General features: G+C 45.0%; 1 protein-coding gene across 1 annotated transcript in view; it reads right to left on the reverse strand.

The window, feature by feature from the left end:
* The window catches only part of LOC309553413 (phospholipid scramblase 3-like), a 30,547-nt gene extending 13,274 nt beyond the window's left edge, over positions 1-17,273 (reverse strand). The window contains exon 1 of the mRNA XM_082254600.1: positions 17,064-17,273. The gene's annotated coding sequence lies outside the window, so the exon portion shown is untranslated. The remainder of the gene's footprint in view (positions 1-17,063) is intronic.
* Between the last annotated feature and the right edge of the window lie 258 nt (positions 17,274-17,531).

Raw genomic sequence — 17,531 nt, forward strand, 5'->3', positions numbered from 1 at the left:
GTGGGATGGCGACAAACTACGGTCAATAGAGATCTCAATCTGCGAAGCTTTAAATTTATTTAACGGTTACCAGTTTAGAGTTAGAGTGTAGCTCTTTTTTTTAAATTATTGCTCACGCTCTGGCGATCGCGGTGATACCTCACATGTGTGGTTTGAACAGCGATTTCATTCGCGGCTCGACTTGCGTATACGTTTTTTTTTGTGTGCGCGAGCTAATGGTGACGGGGGCGGCTAAATTTTTATTTTTTTTTTCCTATTTATTTTTTCTTTTTTTTTTAACTTTATTACAGGTTTTTAAAAAAAAAAAAAATCTGATCACTTTTATTGCTGTCACAAGCAATGTAAACATCCCTTGTGACACCAATATATAGTGACAGGTACTCTTTATGGAGGGATCGAGGGTCTAAAAGACCCCAAACCCCTCCACTACACTTCCCTGTATGCAAAATGCCAAAAACGGCATTTTTGCATACAGCCGTTTTTCAAATCTGCCGCCTTTTGCAGCACAGTAACCCGGAAGTGACGTCATGGACGCCGCCTCTGGGTTACGTCATCAGAGACCCGATCGATGCCGTTTCCGGCATTCATCGGGACTCCATCCAGCCGGCGGACGTGCCGGCTGGGTACTCGGGGCTCCCGGTGGGTCGTTAAGTGGTTAATGTTTGTGCGAAAACTTCTTAAAAAAAGTCTCCAGCTGTGAAAGGGTTAATGGGTGATGTTTGATTGCTGAATCTGTGTTGCAGTTTCTTGTTACTGATTGCAGCTTGTATCTGACTATGGTTGTCCATGGCCCTCCCCGACCTTCTGCCTCTCCCTGCCCCTGGCATCGCCTCTCCCTGTCCCTGGCATCGCCTGTCCCTGTCCCTGGCATCGCCTGCTGACTGTGTACTGCATTCTGGTTCTATTCCTGTCCAGCTGCCAACTGTGACCGAGGGCCTCATCCTGGCACACCCACCAGTAATCTCCATGCCGGGTGCTCTGGGGAAGATCTGGTGTCTGTGATTAGACCCGACCAGTTTATGGTCTCCCACCCTCCTCAATGTGCAGATCCCACAGATGGTCCTCTATCCGTATGTTCATTACAGTCCTCTTCTCTGGTTTGCCTCTCACAGTCTGGTGTTTTATCTTTTATATTTTGTCCTGCAAGGCAATGGAATGTTCAGTTTCATCAAATCCATGACTTCTCCATGCTGAACTTCCAACCTCAGCTGACCTCTCAGCACTTTAATTGTCTATTCCATGGCCATGACATCATCCACATTTCTATTGATCCCCCTGTACAATATTGGCTTAGACTTCAATACTGGGTTTCATATCTTTAATAAGAGGAATCCCTTCATTAATCTGCATTACAAATTTGGTGTATGTGATAATTATTATTCCCTTTCCTCAAAGTAACATTGTTTATAAACATTGATCAGATGAGATACAAAGTAACATCGTTTATAAACATTGATATAATGGGAGATAGAGAGATACAAAGTAACATTGTTTATAAACATTGATATAATGGGAGATAGGGAGATACAAAGTAACATTGTTTATAAACATTGATATAATGGGAGATAGGGAGATACAAAGTAACATTGTTTATAAACATTGATCAGACAGGAGATAGAGAGATACAAAGTAACATTGTTTATAAACATTGATCAGATGGGAGAAAGAGAGATACAAAGTAACATTGTTTATAAACATTGATCAGACAAGAGATAAAGATACAAAGTAACATTGTTTATAAACATTGATCAGACAAGAGATAAAGATACAAAGTAACATTGTTTATAAACATTGATCAGATGGGAGATAGAGAGATACAAAGTAACATTGTTTATAAACATTGATCAGGCGGGAGATAGAGAGATACAAAGTAACATTGTTTATAAACATTGATCAGATGGGAGATAGAGAGATACAAAGTAACATTGTTTATAAACATTGATCAGACAGGAGATAGAGAGATACAAAGTAACATTGTTTATAAACATTGATCAGACAAGAGATAAAGATACAAAGTAACATTGTTTATAAACATTGATCAGATGGGAGATAGAGAGATACAAAGTAACATTGTTTATAAACATTGATCAGGCGGGAGATAGAGAGATACAAAGTAACATTGTTTATAAACATTGATCAGATGGGAGATAGAGAGATACAAAGTAACATTGTTTATAAACATTGATCAGACAGGAGATAGAGAGATACAAAGTAACATTGTTTATAAACATTGATCAGACAGGAGATAGAGAGATACAAAGTAACATTGTTTATAAACATTGATCAGACAGGAGATAGAGAGACACAAAGTAACATTGTTTATAAACATTGATCAGATGGGAGATAGGGATATGATCAAATAAAGTGAAATAAACTTTTCCTTATTAACATTTGTTCCTTTTTAATCCTTAGTTTATTCAAATCAGCCCTAATTAACTCTTTTTTCTCCTTCTTCCCTTATCCACTTCCCCTCTACATCATTCCTTTCCTTTTTTGCACACATTGACCACTTAAGCCCCGGAGGATTTGGCTGCTCAATGACCAGAGCCTATTTTGCGATTCGGCACTGCGTGACTTTAACGGACAATTGCGCGGTCATGCGACGCTGTACCCAAATGAAATTGATGTCCTTTTTTTCCCACAAACAGAGCTTTCTTTTGGTGGTATTTTATCACCTGTGCGATTTTTATTTTTTGCGTTATAAACAAAAAAAGAGCGACAATTTTGAAAAAATAACAATATTTTTCACATTTTATTTATATGAAATTCTCAAAAAAAAAAGGTGTAAAAATCTAAATTTTTTAACATTTTTAGGCCAATTTGTTTTCTGCTACATATTTTTGGTAAAAAAAAAAAAATCGCAATAAGAGTATTTTGATTGGTTTGCGCAAACGTTATTGCGTTTACTAACTATGGGAAAGATTTATGTCATTTTTATTTTTTTTTTTACTAGTAATGGCGGCGATCTGCGATTTTTTAGCGGGACTGCGACATTGTGGCAGACAGATCGGACCCCTAACTGACATTTTTGACACTTTTGGGGATACCAGTGACATTACTACAGTAATCAGTGCTAAAAATATGCACTGTCACTGTACTAATGACACTGGCAGGGAAGGGGTGAACTGTACTGGTGATCAAGGGGTTAAATGTGTCCCTAGGGGCGTGATTCTAACTGTCAGGGGGCGTGGCTTGTGATGTTATCACAGAGACATGTGATCCTATATAGCAGGATCACATAGCCTCTGTGATCACTTCAGGGAGAATGACAGACGGCTGAGTTTACATCATCCGTCTGTCCTTCTCTCTCAGCTGTGGGAGATTGCGAGTGGCCAACGGCCATCGGAGCCGCCGGTCACATGCACTGGCTCTCCCCAGCTAACGAGCGGGGGGCGGGAGAGCGCTCGCCCTCTAGAGTCTCCTGAGCGAGCGACGTAGTACTACATCACTTCGCCCAGGAGGGCCTGACTGCCGCAGTAAATGTGCGGTGGGGTGGAAGTGGTTAAAATCTGCATTTCTTGGATATAAAATTCCTCAGACTCCCCCAGAACATAATATATTTCCTGAAAGCAGAGTCCCTGTAGAATAAAATTGTGGTAGGTGCAATTTTTTGTATCGCACGATATTGGAGCAGCTGTTTATGAAATCTCTACATTCAGGGAAAAATGCAGTAAAATGAATAGCATTGCACACAAACACAATGTAACCTTTATGTTTTGTACATAATAAAAGCTGTGATAATGTGTAGAGTAAATAGACACCCAATATGTAAAGCTTCAAAACTGCGTGCGCCCGCTAAATTGCTAAAAATGACAAACTCCAATATTATAGGGGAAGCTTTAAAGTGCTCTACAGCTCATCAGTTTATAGCAAACCAGCAATGATGGGTGTAGTAGTACTGAGACATTCACATCCATATACATGTGTGGCGCTATCACGGTATACATACATGTGCACACTATGTAGAGGAGATGGGGGAACAGATGATCCGTGATCTCCTCCCATCGCCATCCTGATGGTGGGGGTTGTGGTCCCTGGCTCCTGGGAGGGATAGGAAAGCTCAGGAACCACCAGGAATTGGGGTGGGGGGGGAGACTCACCTGTCAGGTAAAAGCAGACTTGTGGCTTCACAGCTGCCCAGATCTCATTTATTTAAAAGTCAGGAGGTGGCAGATAAAGTGTCCAATGGCTGCTCCTGCACCTGGAGCTTGTAGGTAACCTGTTCATGCTTTAGGCTCGGTTCACACTGGGGGGGGGGGGCTTCAAAGCCACCCGACTCTGAAGCCACCCCGTGCAGTGCGACTTCAGCGTGGGTTGCAAAACGACTTCTCTAATAGAAGTCAATGCAAGTCGCCCCCAAAGTAGTGCAGGAAACTTTTTCTAAGTCGGAGTGACTTGAGTTGCTCTGATTAGAACGCTTCCATTGCACTGAATGGAGTGTGACTTGTCAGGTGGCTAAGTCGTCTGACCAGTTGCCCCAGTGTGACCCGGGACTTAGACCAACCAGACACACCCACAGAGCTGGACTAGATATCTATAACTTTCCTTAGGATTATTGGTTGTATTATTTCTCTATATAATAATATCAGGTTTATGTGCTGGAATCACTTTACAGAAATGTGTTATCAGGATACGTTGTGCTTTCCTGTTTGTGGAATGTCTTGTGGTGCAATGAGTGTGGGGGGGGGGGGGGGGGGTCAGTCTCAGCAGCACAGGTCTGTGTCACCCGTCACCTGACAAGTGTTGTGAAATATAAAATTTTACATTGAGAAGAGGATGTAGAATGCAATTTTCAAGCAAGTTCTACACAATGTTGGTTATTTTCCAAAAAGTGTGCTGAGTTATTTATTACAGTCCCAGAGACCAGTGACAAATTCAACTGGGTGTATACAGAATAATAATAATAATAATAATAATAATATAAAAAATTGATAATAATAACAATTAAAAAATATCTAATAATAATAATAATAATAATAATGCTAATTATTATTATATTATTAATATTAAAAATATTAATAAAAAAATATTAATACAAATTTCCAGCAATGATAATAATACTACTAATAATAATAATAAAAAATAATAATAATAATAATAATAATACAAATGAACAACAATGATAATAATAATAATAATAATAATAATAATAATAATAATAATAATAATAATAATAATACTATTAATAATAATAATAATAATAGCCTTCCCTTGAACTACCCATTTTCCTTCATTTACTAAGGCACAGAGGAAGCTGATTGGTTGACCAGACAAACTTTTTTAGATCTTATAATGTTCATTGGCTTCCACCTATCCTATGACATCATCATAAACCGGTTTCCCTTTGAGATTCTGTAGACCTGCCCTAAAGTTACAGATCATTTAACCACTTCTATACAGTACACAATTTTACCCTCTTCCTGCCCAGGCCAATTTTCAGCTTTCAGCGCTCTCACACTTTGAATGACAATTGCGCGGTCATGCTACACTCTACCCATATGAAATTTGTATCATTTTTTTCACACAAATAGAGCTTTCTTTTGGTAGTATTTAATCACCGCTGGGTTTTTTATTTCTTACAAAAAAAAAAAGACCGAAAATTTTGAAAAAAAAAAATGTTTTTCTTATTTTATGAGTAAATTTTGAAAATAAATACTTTTTCTCCTTCACAGATGTGCGCTTATGAGGTGGCACTGATGGGCACTGATGCAGTGGAACTTATGGGCACTGATGAGGTGGCACTTATGGGCACTGATGAGGAGGTACTAATATGCACTGATAGGTGGCACTGATAGGCGGCACTGATGGGCACTGAGAGGTGGCACTGATGGGCACTGAGAGGTGCCACTGATGGGCAATGAGAGGCGGATCTGACGGGCGGCACTTATGGGCACTGACGGGTGGCACTGATGGGTGGCACTGATGAGCACTGATGGGTGGCACTGCTGGACACTGATGGGCAGCACCATCAGTGCCCACAATCCGTTCCCATAGTGCTGCCAGTCAGTGCCCATCAGTGCCTGGATGAGTAGGCACTGATGGGCACTGGCTGGCAGCACTATGGGCACTGATTGTGGGCACTGATGGTGGGCACTGATGGTGGGCAGTAATTGGCACTACATTTCTGTAATCAGGGCACTGATTACCTGTCTTTGTCTCCCCTATGAGGAGGAGCCGCTGATCGGCTCTCCTCGCCTCACACACTGACAGTGTGAGGCGAGGAGACCCGAATAACGGCACTTCCTAATTTAAATGTGACCAGCTCTGATTGGACACAGCCGATCACATGGGTAAAGAGTCATATCATTGACTCTTTACTGAGATCGGGGTCACGCTGTGTCCTAGCAACACATCGCGGCCACAATCATTGCTCCGCGTGCCCCCGGGGGTGCGTGAGAGAGGTTGTTCTGGTGTGCCGTCATATGACGGCGTCCCAGAACAATAGCTACACTGCTCCGCCGTCATTTGACGGTGGGCGGGTAGCAAGTGGTTAAAGTAAAAATACAGTGGGTACGGAAAGTATTCAGACCCCCTTAAATTTTTAACTCTTTGTTATATTGCAGCCATTTGCTAAAATCATTTAAGTTCATTCTTCTTCCTCATGAATGTACACATAGCACCCCATACTGACAGAAAAACACAGAATTGTTGACATTGTTGCAGATTTATTAAAAAAGAAAAACTGAAATATCACATGGTCCTAAGTATTCAGACCCTTTGCTGTGACACTCATATATTTAACTCAGGTGCTTTCCATTTCTTCTGATCATCCTTGAGATGGTTCTACACCTTCATTTGAGTCCAGCTGTGTTTGATTATACTAATTGGACTTGATTAGGAAAGCCACACACCTGTCTATATAAGACCTTCCAGATCACAATGCATGTCAGAGCAAATGAGAATCATGAGGTCAAAGGAACTGCCTGAAGAGCTCAGAGACAGAATTGTGACAAGGCAGAGATCTGACCAAGGTTACAAAAAGATTTCTGCTGCACTTAAGGTTCCTAAGAGCACAGTGGCCTCCATAATCCTCAAATGGAAGACGTTTGGGATGACCATAACCCTTCCTAGAGCTGGCCGTCCGGCCAATCTGAGCTATCGGGGGAGAAGAGCCTTGGTGAGAGAGGTAAAGAAGAACCCAAAGATCACTGTGGCTGAGCTCCAGAGATGCAGTCAGGAGATGGGAGAAAGTTGTAGAAAGTCAACCATCACTGCAGCCCTCCACCAGTTGGGGCTTTATGGCAGAGTGGCCCGATGGAAGCCTCTCCTCAGTGTAAGACAAATGAAAGCCCCCATGGAGTTTGCTAAAAAAACACCTGAAGGACTCCAAGATGGTGAGAAATAAGATTCTCTGGTCTGATGAGACCAAAATAGAACTTTTTGGCCTTAATTCTAAGCGGTATGTGTGGAGAAAACCCAGGCACTGCTCATCACCTGTCCAATACAGTCCCAACAGTGAAGCATGGTGGTGGCAGCATCATGCTGTGGGGGTGTTTTTCAGCTGCAGGGACAGAACGACTGGTTGCAATCGAGGGAAAGATGAATGCGGCCAAGTACAGGGATATCCTGGACAAAAACCTTCTCCAGAGTGCTCTGGATCTCAGACTGGGCCGAAGGTTTACCTTCCAACAAGACAATGACCCTAAGCACACAGCTAAAATAACGAAGGAGTGGCTTCACAACAACTCTGTGACTGTTCTTGAATGGCCCAGCCAGAGCCCTGACTTAAACCCAATTGAGCATCTCTGGAGAGACCTAAAAATGGCTATCCACCAACGTTTACCATCCAACCTGACAGAACTGGAGAGGATCTGCAAGGAGAAATGGCAGAGGATCCCCAAATCCAGGTGTGAAAGACTTGTTGCATCTTTCCCAAAAAGACTCCTGGCTGTATTAGATCAAAAGGGGGCTTCTACTAAATACTGAGCAAAGGGTCTGAATACTTAGGACCATGTGATATTTCAGTTTTTCTTTTTTAATAAATCTGCAACAATGTCAACAATTCTGTGTTTTTCTGTCAGTATGGGGTGCTATGTGTACATTCATGAGGAAGAAGAATGAACCTAAATGATTTTAGCAAATGGCTGCAATATAACAAAGAGTGAAAAATTTAAGGGGGTCTGAATACTTTCCGTACCCACTGTATATATATATATATTTTTTTTACAAGCTCTGCAATGGTTTTGCACACGGCGGCACTGATCCTCTTCTTCTCGGGTCCCTCACCGCTGTTTCGGGCTCTTCCCCCTTGACCAGTGCCCCCAATAGCAAGCTGCTTACTATGGGGACACTGGTGCATGCTCGCTCCCAAGCCCTGCTCTGTGCATTCATAAGAGAGTCACGGCTCAGCCCCCCACTCTGTCCTCATTGGCTCACAGACTGTGGTTGACAGCAGAGGGAGCCAATGGCTCCGGGTGCTGTCTCAGCCAATGAGGAGATAGAGACCCAGGACAGCGGAGGCTCCCGCGCACATTGCTTGATTAAGACGGGGTGAGTATTAGGATGGCTATGGGGGCAGCAGCATAAATTAGGATTTTTTACCTTGATGCATAGAATGCACCTTCAGGATTTATAACCCGTTTAAGGCCAAATGTAGTATTTGTAACCCTCATAGCCAATGCCGGACACATCCCTTAACATCCATGGAAAAGGGAAAATGTGTGACCTCCCTCTCCCTCCCTTTTGCTTTTAACTTTTCTCTTCCAAATAAACTTCCAGAACATTTCTCCATGAGAAGAGGTTGTTGGTTTCCTTGGTCCTCATTTACAGGGACCTCTTGGGTGGGGATGAGTGGAATGTACCCGGGTGTGGTTCAAGATGGTCTCAGCAAATATGACTAAAGCTCGGGTGCCGAATCTGAACCCCAATGAAGTCAATGGGAGACAAATATTAAATATGAATCTTGCTCATTTTCTGGGGTAAGAGGAAAGGGTTTGTAAAACAGATGAGAGAGAGAGAGAGAGCCAAGCGCCGATCTAAGTGTAGCACAGCAGTACTTTATTGACACACAAGTAAAATATTACTCACAGGAGGTGCATAAAAGCAGGCATCTTTAAAAGCAGTAGGAGGGGGTCTCTGAAGTCACATCCTCGGTGGAAGATCCGGTCAGGCGGTAGCGCTGTTGTGATGGAGGACAGCCGATGGCCTCATGTAGGAGGCGGGGGACGTGCCGATCCTCTGTGATGGTGATGCAGCGTGGATCCGCCGGTCGGATGGCTGTGACGTCACTTCCGGAGACACCAGGGGAATCGAACGGCGATGCGTTGCGGAGCTCCGAGGACAGAGGATCGGCACGTCCCCCGCCTCCCACATGAGGCCATCGGCTGTCCTCCATCACAACAGCGCTACCGCCTGACCGACTCTTCCACCGAGGATGTGACTTCAGAGACCCCCTCCTACTGCTTTTAAAGATGCCTGCTTTTATGCACCTCCTGTGAGTAATATTTTACTTGTGTGTCAATAAAGTACTGCTGTGCTACACTTAGATCGGCGCTTGGCTCTCTCTCTCTCTCTCTCTCTCTCTCTCTCTCCTGGATTCACACAGGGTCGCTTCACCCTCTACAAGCCTGCAGCCATCCAAGTGTCCAGCAATCGGACTGCACTCCACCATCTGCCCACAGTATATACTATTGCAGTTTCCCGCACAGTCTGATTGCGCCAATCTCTCTCCCCCCTCTGCTTTGTAAAACAGATGGCAAGGGGGGCTGGGCATTGTCATGGGGGACTGGGAGCTGTCATGGGGGGGAATATACAATACAAAAGCAAAAAAAAAGCTTTTAAAAAATTATATTTGGTGAGGAGCAGCGATTTCAATAATGTTTAAAGGGCCCTTGCCCTGCCTGCCAAGGGACACATCAGTACGGTGTATACAACCTACTACAGCAACACTGACATTCACTAAGAAAACAAAATGGCTGGTAAATGAACGTTCCTGGCCTCTTTTCTTTGTAAACAAACCCCATGAAATTCCCTTCATCTATACCAGACCCTTATCCTAGAAGAGGGTCTGATATAAATGTTAATGGGGGGGGTTAAAATAATGGCATGGGTTTCTCCCTAAAATTTTACATGGGGTCCATATTCTTGATGAGGGTCTGGTATGGATGGTAATGGGCATTCCACGTACAAAAAGATAAATGACATGGAGCGCCCCAAATTTAATACTAGATCCTTCAGGGGTCTGCGGGCAGGGGGCTTGTCAGAATCTGGAAGCACCTTTAAAAACAAGGGGGCCCTCAGTCCTCCTAAGTGAATGAGTAAGAAGTACATAGTACCCCCATTTATTCAGAAAAAACATGAAACCCCCAAAAATGTGCCCCCCTGTAATCCATTGTTAGTCATGTTGTCCAAGTGATGCAGTTTCTCATCAATTACTATGAATGACACCTGCCAGCTTGCCAAAAGAAAAATCCCAGTGACTGAGGTACAGGCCTGACTCTGTTTCTATATTCGCCATGAATGAGGTGTCCTGGGGCCCCGGTGCTGAATGTAAACCAAGGGGTGAGGTAAATACAGAGTAATGTCATTGACCAACTATGGCCATGGTCATGTGGTCAGTGATGTCACACTATAACTGCCCCTTTGGTTAAATGGCTGGGGAATCCTGGCCAGAAATTAAAGCGGAGTTCCGGCCTCGGGGGTGAATTTTAGATAAAAATACCCCTGGGACAGTCAGGGCTAGTACATTCCACAATGAATAGCCTCTGATCTGTCCCGGGTCGCACTTACCTTTCAGAAGAAATACTTACCTTGAAAATGTCTTGTCCAGCGCTGCCATCTCAGGTGTGGGCAGCTGAAGCCAGCGCGTCCTCTTCTGCGGCCTTTTCGATGACGTCGGAGTCTGGGCATGCCTAGAAGCTGTTTAGCAGGCAATGACACGCCTGCACCGGAAGTGACAAGCGGGGGCCGGTGCAGGCGCATTGAATCCTGGGAGCGATGCCGTTCAGCTCCCAGGAATCATCGCAAGCCGGAAGAGATAGCGCGGGCCGCGGCCGCAGAGGGAGGAAGTGGAAGGAAGGTGAGTATATTTTCTTCTATAACAAGGTAAGTGAACAAAAAGAAAAATCGGGACTATCCATTTCTTTTTCAGGTGACCCTCAACAAGCGGATGGTCCAAAATTGATTTTTTTCGGTTTTGAGGCCGGAACTCCACTTTAATGACGTCATGGTTGCTAATGATGCAGCAGGTGCTGGTACGCGCTGCTTCCCTAACAACCAATAACAAAGGAAGCTGTCATATATAGTGGTCCAGTATTCGGTCAAAAGCTGTATTTGGTTTATTTAAACACAGAAGAAGTCAATAAGGGAAGTATTTACAAAGTTACACCTCCCAAATCACTTTTTCCTGCGTTTACTCAGCTCTCATCCACTGGAACTGTTATTCATGGGCGAGAATTAAATCAGGAATGGATCAAAATCAACGTGTTTTTTTTTTTCGGTTGGCTCATGAGAGTTGTTCTTTGTGATTGACGTTTGATCCACATCACTGGACAATATGATTGATGATGGATTTACATGTATATTATGGGATTTTTTTTCTTTTGGGGGGGGGGGGTAATTTTAAATGAAGGACTTGTCAAAAAGAGTATGTGTGTTTTAATTTACCTTTAATTTTTTGGGGGAAATGAGTTGGGGAGGGGCGAAATCTGGGTATCCCCTGGCTGGTATTGGGTGCTTCCAGATTCAGATAAGCCATCCCCCTCATCAACTCTTTCACACAAGGTCCAGGGCTGTGGGGAAGAGTCCCTTGTCCTCATCAACATGGGCACAAGCTGCTTTGCCAGGGGTTTCCTTTCTGGCAAGATAACTTCCATGTTGAGGGCATGATCAGGAGAGGGAATGCACTTAGGCTGCATGTTTGCATTTAGTATGGATTTTGTGGGGTGCCGGGCTTTTTTTCCTTGTGAGATTCCCCTATAAAATCTTTATCAGACCCCAATGGTCTGGTATAGTGTCTTTGGGGATTCTACAACATTTATTTTCATGGGGTCCCCTAGTAAATTCATATTATACCTGAAGAATCTAAATTGGGGGGTTCACCAATTTTTATAAATATCTAAGCTGCTTTTCTTACTTGGCCAGAGATTCCTGGCTAGGAAATTATTATTATTATTAAGGATTTCTATAGCGCCAGCAATTTACACAGCGCTTTACAATAATAGCAAATGCATTGATCTAGGTGACATCACATGTTGCTAAGGGTGTGGCCCACATTCCTTAACAATTTCGAAAGCAGAAGGAGGAGGTTGACCTGATGACAGCTACAATTTAACCTGAAATAATTTTCAATCTTCTGATACTTTATTTTTTTAATCTATATTAATAAAAGCCATGGGTCTCTGTGTCCGCTTTCCCTGTGTCCGTGGAAATGCGCTACTGCGCATGTGCCCCAGGACAGCCGTTGGGACGCAGAGAGCCGGCGCTGGGTGGGCGTGATACACAGGAGCGGATCCCCGCCCACTTCACTTCCTCCTCAGGATTGGCTGGCGTTCCGATCCAGCTGGGGAAGGAGAAGTACTTCACCTCGGTGGCGGAGAAGAGCGCGGCTCCGGAGGAAGAGGCCTGTCGGATGATGCCAGCATGCACACAGCGAAAGAAGCAACAACAGCAGCAGCAGGTACTTCATAGCCAGCAGTCTCTCCGACCTGTCCCGGCTCCTCCGATCACCTCCCCGCCATAAGTTCCAGCAAGTCACCAGAGTCCACCAAACTTCCCACACACGTGCGATAAATCCACACTGACAGCCCTGGGATCTCACTGATCACACACCGATCACACACCGCACTCCCAGCGATGAACTCTGTTACGATACATGCCGACCTCATGAATATTTATAGAGGGACCGGACAGGCCCACCCCCCGGCCAATCCGATTATCCCCCCTGGAGGGAGGCGGGGCACAAATGCCCGAAGCCAACGACCCTTAAGGTGGACCGAGCATGTGGATTAGCCGACTATTGTTATTAATGAGGAGCGAGACCTTCATCATCGCCGTCCATTCATTACATTGATGTATGTATACACAGCAACCTCCCCCCCTTTACAACTCATCACCAACTGGGACATACACCCACCGACATCTCTACACCCCATCATCACCCATCATTACCCATCATCACCCTATCACCCATCATTACCCATCATCACCCTATCACCCATCATCACCCATCATCACCCTATCACCCATCATCACCCATCATCACCCTATCACCCATCATCACCCCATCACTCTTCATCTACTGCACAAACTACAATAAGTTCACTGAACTTCTTCTTCTTACCAATATACATATATATTATTATTATTATTATTATTATTATTATTATTATTATTTTCTTCTATTATTATTTTTTTTTGTAAAAGGAAAAATACATTTAAACTTTTTTTTTTTATGCAAATAAAGTATTATTATTTCATGATGGACCATTCTATGGTCTATATTATTAAATAAGTGTATATAAAGTATATATTATGTATTATATTATTATTCATGACTATTTTTTTTTATTGACCTCAGTATCTGAGGAAAGGGATTTAGGAGTAATTATTTCAGAAGACTTAAGCCCCGTACACACGTACCGATGGTCGGCATACAAATGTTCCTCTTTTCTCCCCGGGATGTCGGTGTCTGCTGAAAAGTGCAAAGACAGCACAAGGACAGCACAAGAATTTTGTCCGCCGACTACAGAAGTGATGTCATGTAATGGTTAACTTTCCCTGTGTTTTCTATTTTCTGAGCATGCCCAGTCTTGCAAATCTGCGGTCTGTCGGCCGAATTGTGTACTGACAGGCGAACAATCGTCCGTTCTGGTGTCGGCATACAAAAATTTTCATGTTTGCAAGAAAGACTTTTGTCCGCGGATTGTGCGCAGACATCTGTCGGAGGCACCATACTAACACGCGTACAATCGGCAGATCCTTCGTCCACCGACGTTTGTATGCCGACGATCGGTACGTGTGTACGGGCCTTTAAAGGTGGGAAGACAATGTAATAGAGCAGCACGAAATGCCATCAGAATGCTTGGATGTATAGGGAGAGGTATAAACAGTAGAAAGAGAGAAGTGCTTATGCCGCTGTACAGAACACTGGTGAGACCTCACTTGGAGTATTGTGCGCAGTACTGGAGGCCATATCTCCAGAAGGATATAGATACTCTAGAGAGAGTTCAGAGAAGAGCTACTAAACTAGTACATGGATTGCAGGAAAAAACTTACCAGGAAAGGTTAAAGGACCTTAACATGTATAGCTTGGAAGAAAGAAGAGACAGAGGGGATATGATAGAAACTTTTAAATACATAAAGGGAATCAACTCGGTAAAGGAGGAGAGCATATTTAAAAGAAGAAAAACTACCACAAGAGGACACAGTTTTAAATTAGAGGGGCAAAGGTTTAAAAGTAATATGAGGAAGTATTACTTTACTGAGAGAGTAGTGGATGCATGGAATAACCTTCCTGCAGAAGTGGTAGCTGCAAATACAGTGAAGGAGTTTAAGCATGCATGGGATAGGCATAAGGCTATCCTTCATATAAGGTAGGGCCAGGGACTATTCATAGGATTCAGATATATTGGGCAGACTAGATGGGCCAAATGGTTCTTATCTGCCGACACATTCTATGTTTCTATGTTATAAAGTATTATGTTTTATTATGAATAATGTTATTATTTTTATTTCAATATGCCCTGGCCGCAGTGGCGTAGCGTGGGTTGTGAGCACCCGGGGCAAGGCAAGTAATTTGCGCCCCCTAACCTGTGGATTTTAGCACTCGAGTCTCTTCCACTAGATTAGTTGCCCTGCTAAGTGTCCAGCGTGCCCCCTTTCAATGCAGAATGACCAGCGTGCCCCCTTTCAATGCGGAATGACCAGCGTGCCCCCTTTCAATACAGAATGACCAGCGTGCCCCCTTTCAAAACGGAATGACCAGCGTGCCCCCTTTCAATGCGGAATGACCAGCGTGCCCCCTTTTAATGCGGAATGACCAGCGTGCCCCCTTTCAATACAGAATGACCAGCGTGCCCCCTTTCAATACAGAATGACCAGCGTGCCCCCTTTCAAAACGGAATGACCAGCGTGCCCCCTTTCAATGCGGAATGACCAGCGTGCCCCCTTTTAATGCGGAATGACCAGCGTGCCCCCTTTCAATACGGAATGACCAGCGTGCCCCCTTTCAATGCAGAGAGACCAGCGTGCCCCCTTTCAATGCAGAGAGACTTACCTGCAGCGGCGGCGTCTCCTCGAGTCCTCCCGCCAATTGCATGCATTCGCCTTTCGGCCAATGAGGAAGCGGATCCTGCTTCCTGATTGGCTAGGAGGAGCGAAATCTGTGACAGCACCAGACTGCTGACTCTGCTCACTCGCTGCTAAACTGACTGAGCGAACTGTTATGTCAGAGTCAGACAGAGTGCATAGGTGTGCAGCCTATGGCATTAGGGTGTGCACCTCAACCACATGTGTGTATATATATATATATATATATATATATGTGAATATATACACACACACTTTTATAAATAAACATTTAAGCGGTATTAAAACATTTTTAATTAAACAATTATCAATGTATACCATAGATCTCATTTAGAGCAGGGTCCCCATAGATCCCCCTTTAGAGCAGGGCCCTTATAGATCCCCCTTTACAGCAGGGTCCCCCATAGATCCCCTATAGAGCAGGCCAGGGTCCCCATAGATGCCCCTTTAGAGCAGGGTCCCCATAGATCCCCCTTTAGAGAATGGTCTCCATATAATCTATGGGGACATTTCTCTAAAGTGGGGAATCTATTGGGACCCTGCTCTAAAGGGGGATCTATGGGGACCCTGGCCTGCTCTAAAGGGGATCTATGGGGACCCTGGCCTCCTCTAAAGGGGATCTATGGGGATCCTGCTCTAAAGGGGGGATCTATGGCATAGATCCCCTTTAAAGCAGGGTCCCTATAGATCCCCCTTTAGAGCAGGCCAGGGCAGGTTCCCCATATAGATCCCCCCTTACAGCAGGCCAGGGTGAGGTGAGGTCCGGACCCTGGCCTGCTGTAGGGGGGGGGGGATCTATATGGGGGCCCCCAGAGTGTTCCAACCTCACCCTGGCCTGCTGTAAGGGGGATAGATCTTTTCAGCTTTGTCAGTGTTTTTCTCACACACTCCTACCTTTTTTTTCACCTGTCCCGGACCCGATCACAGCAGGCTAGGTTTTCTCCTCGAGTCCCCCTAGGATTTCCTCCTGCAGTGCCGTCTGACCGTCGTCTCCACTGGCTCTCTCCTCTCTGGCCTCTCATCTGCCACCGCTGCCAGGTTCTTCTGCTGCTGCCTGGCCTGGTGGTTCTCTCCCGCGCTCAGCGATGCGCTGGGCGGCCGCTGCAGGGGTTAGTCCCTCCCCCAGATAGGCCAGGCGTGCAGGAACTGTCTCTCCAAACCCCCCCCTCCCCCACAGTGGGCGACCCGGCGGCTCGGAGCCGAGCTGCACAGCCACAGCCAGCACTGTGACTGCAGTGAGAGAGTGAGTGAGCCAGGGCAGAGAGCTGCGAGTGCGAGCGGGCGGCGGCAGCCAGCCTAAGACAGTGTGTGTGACAACTGAACTGACATGACACTGCGGAGCGCCGAGCGGATCATGCGCCCCCCCCCAGATGTTGCGCCCGGTGCGGCCGGCCCCCCCTGCACCCCCCACGCTACGCCACTGCCTGGCCGCGAGAGTCAATGAAGTGTTCTTCACTGTGCATGAGAGTTATAGTTTTTGGCAAGATGTTTCAACACAACTGTGCATGCGCCCGACATTTGCAGCTGCATATAGTTGGAGTTTATATCTTATGTCTAGTATATTATATTTTCTAAACTTTGATTTTATTTATTTGTTTTTAATCTTTCAGAGGAATATTTTCTATTCCTAATGTGAGCCATACATATCCTGCAGGCTAAACAAAATTAATCTGTTAGATTCCCCCATCCATGTTATACATCTTAACCCACAAAATACAAAACATTTCAGCCCTACAAAGTGCCTGAGTAAGGGGGCATTGACCCCCTCCTGTCTTCTCCGGACATATAGAAGAATTCATATATCTACTCCATCCTACCTCTCTGATATACTGGGGCAACCTTCCCCTCTGCTGTCTCTCCTCTGTGGTCTGATGTCTCCTGGTGGAGTCTCCTCCACTCTCTGCTGTCTCTCCTCTGTGGTCTGATGTCTCCTGGTGGAGTCTCCTCTGCTCTCTGCTGTCTCTCCTCTGTGGTCTGATGTCTCCTGGTGGAGTCTCCTCTGCTCTCTGCTGTCTCTTCTCTGTGGTCTGATGTCTACCTGGTGGAGTCTCCTCCGGTCTCTGCTGTCTCTCCTCTGTGGTCTGATGTCTCCTGGTGGAGTCTCCTCGGCTCTCTGCTGTCTCTCCTCTGTGGTCTGATGTCTCCTGGTGGAGTCTCCTCGGCTCTCTGCTGTCTCTCCTCTGTGGTCTGATGTCTCCTGGTGGAGTCTCCTCCACTCTCTGCTGTCTCTCCTCTGTGGTCTGATGTCTCCTGGTGGAGTCTCCTCTGCTCTCTGCTGTCTCTCC

The sequence above is a fragment of the Pelophylax lessonae genome (genome assembly GCF_965119305.1).
Source record: "Pelophylax lessonae genome assembly, chromosome: 4".
Classification (NCBI taxonomy): Eukaryota; Metazoa; Chordata; class Amphibia; order Anura; family Ranidae; genus Pelophylax; species Pelophylax lessonae.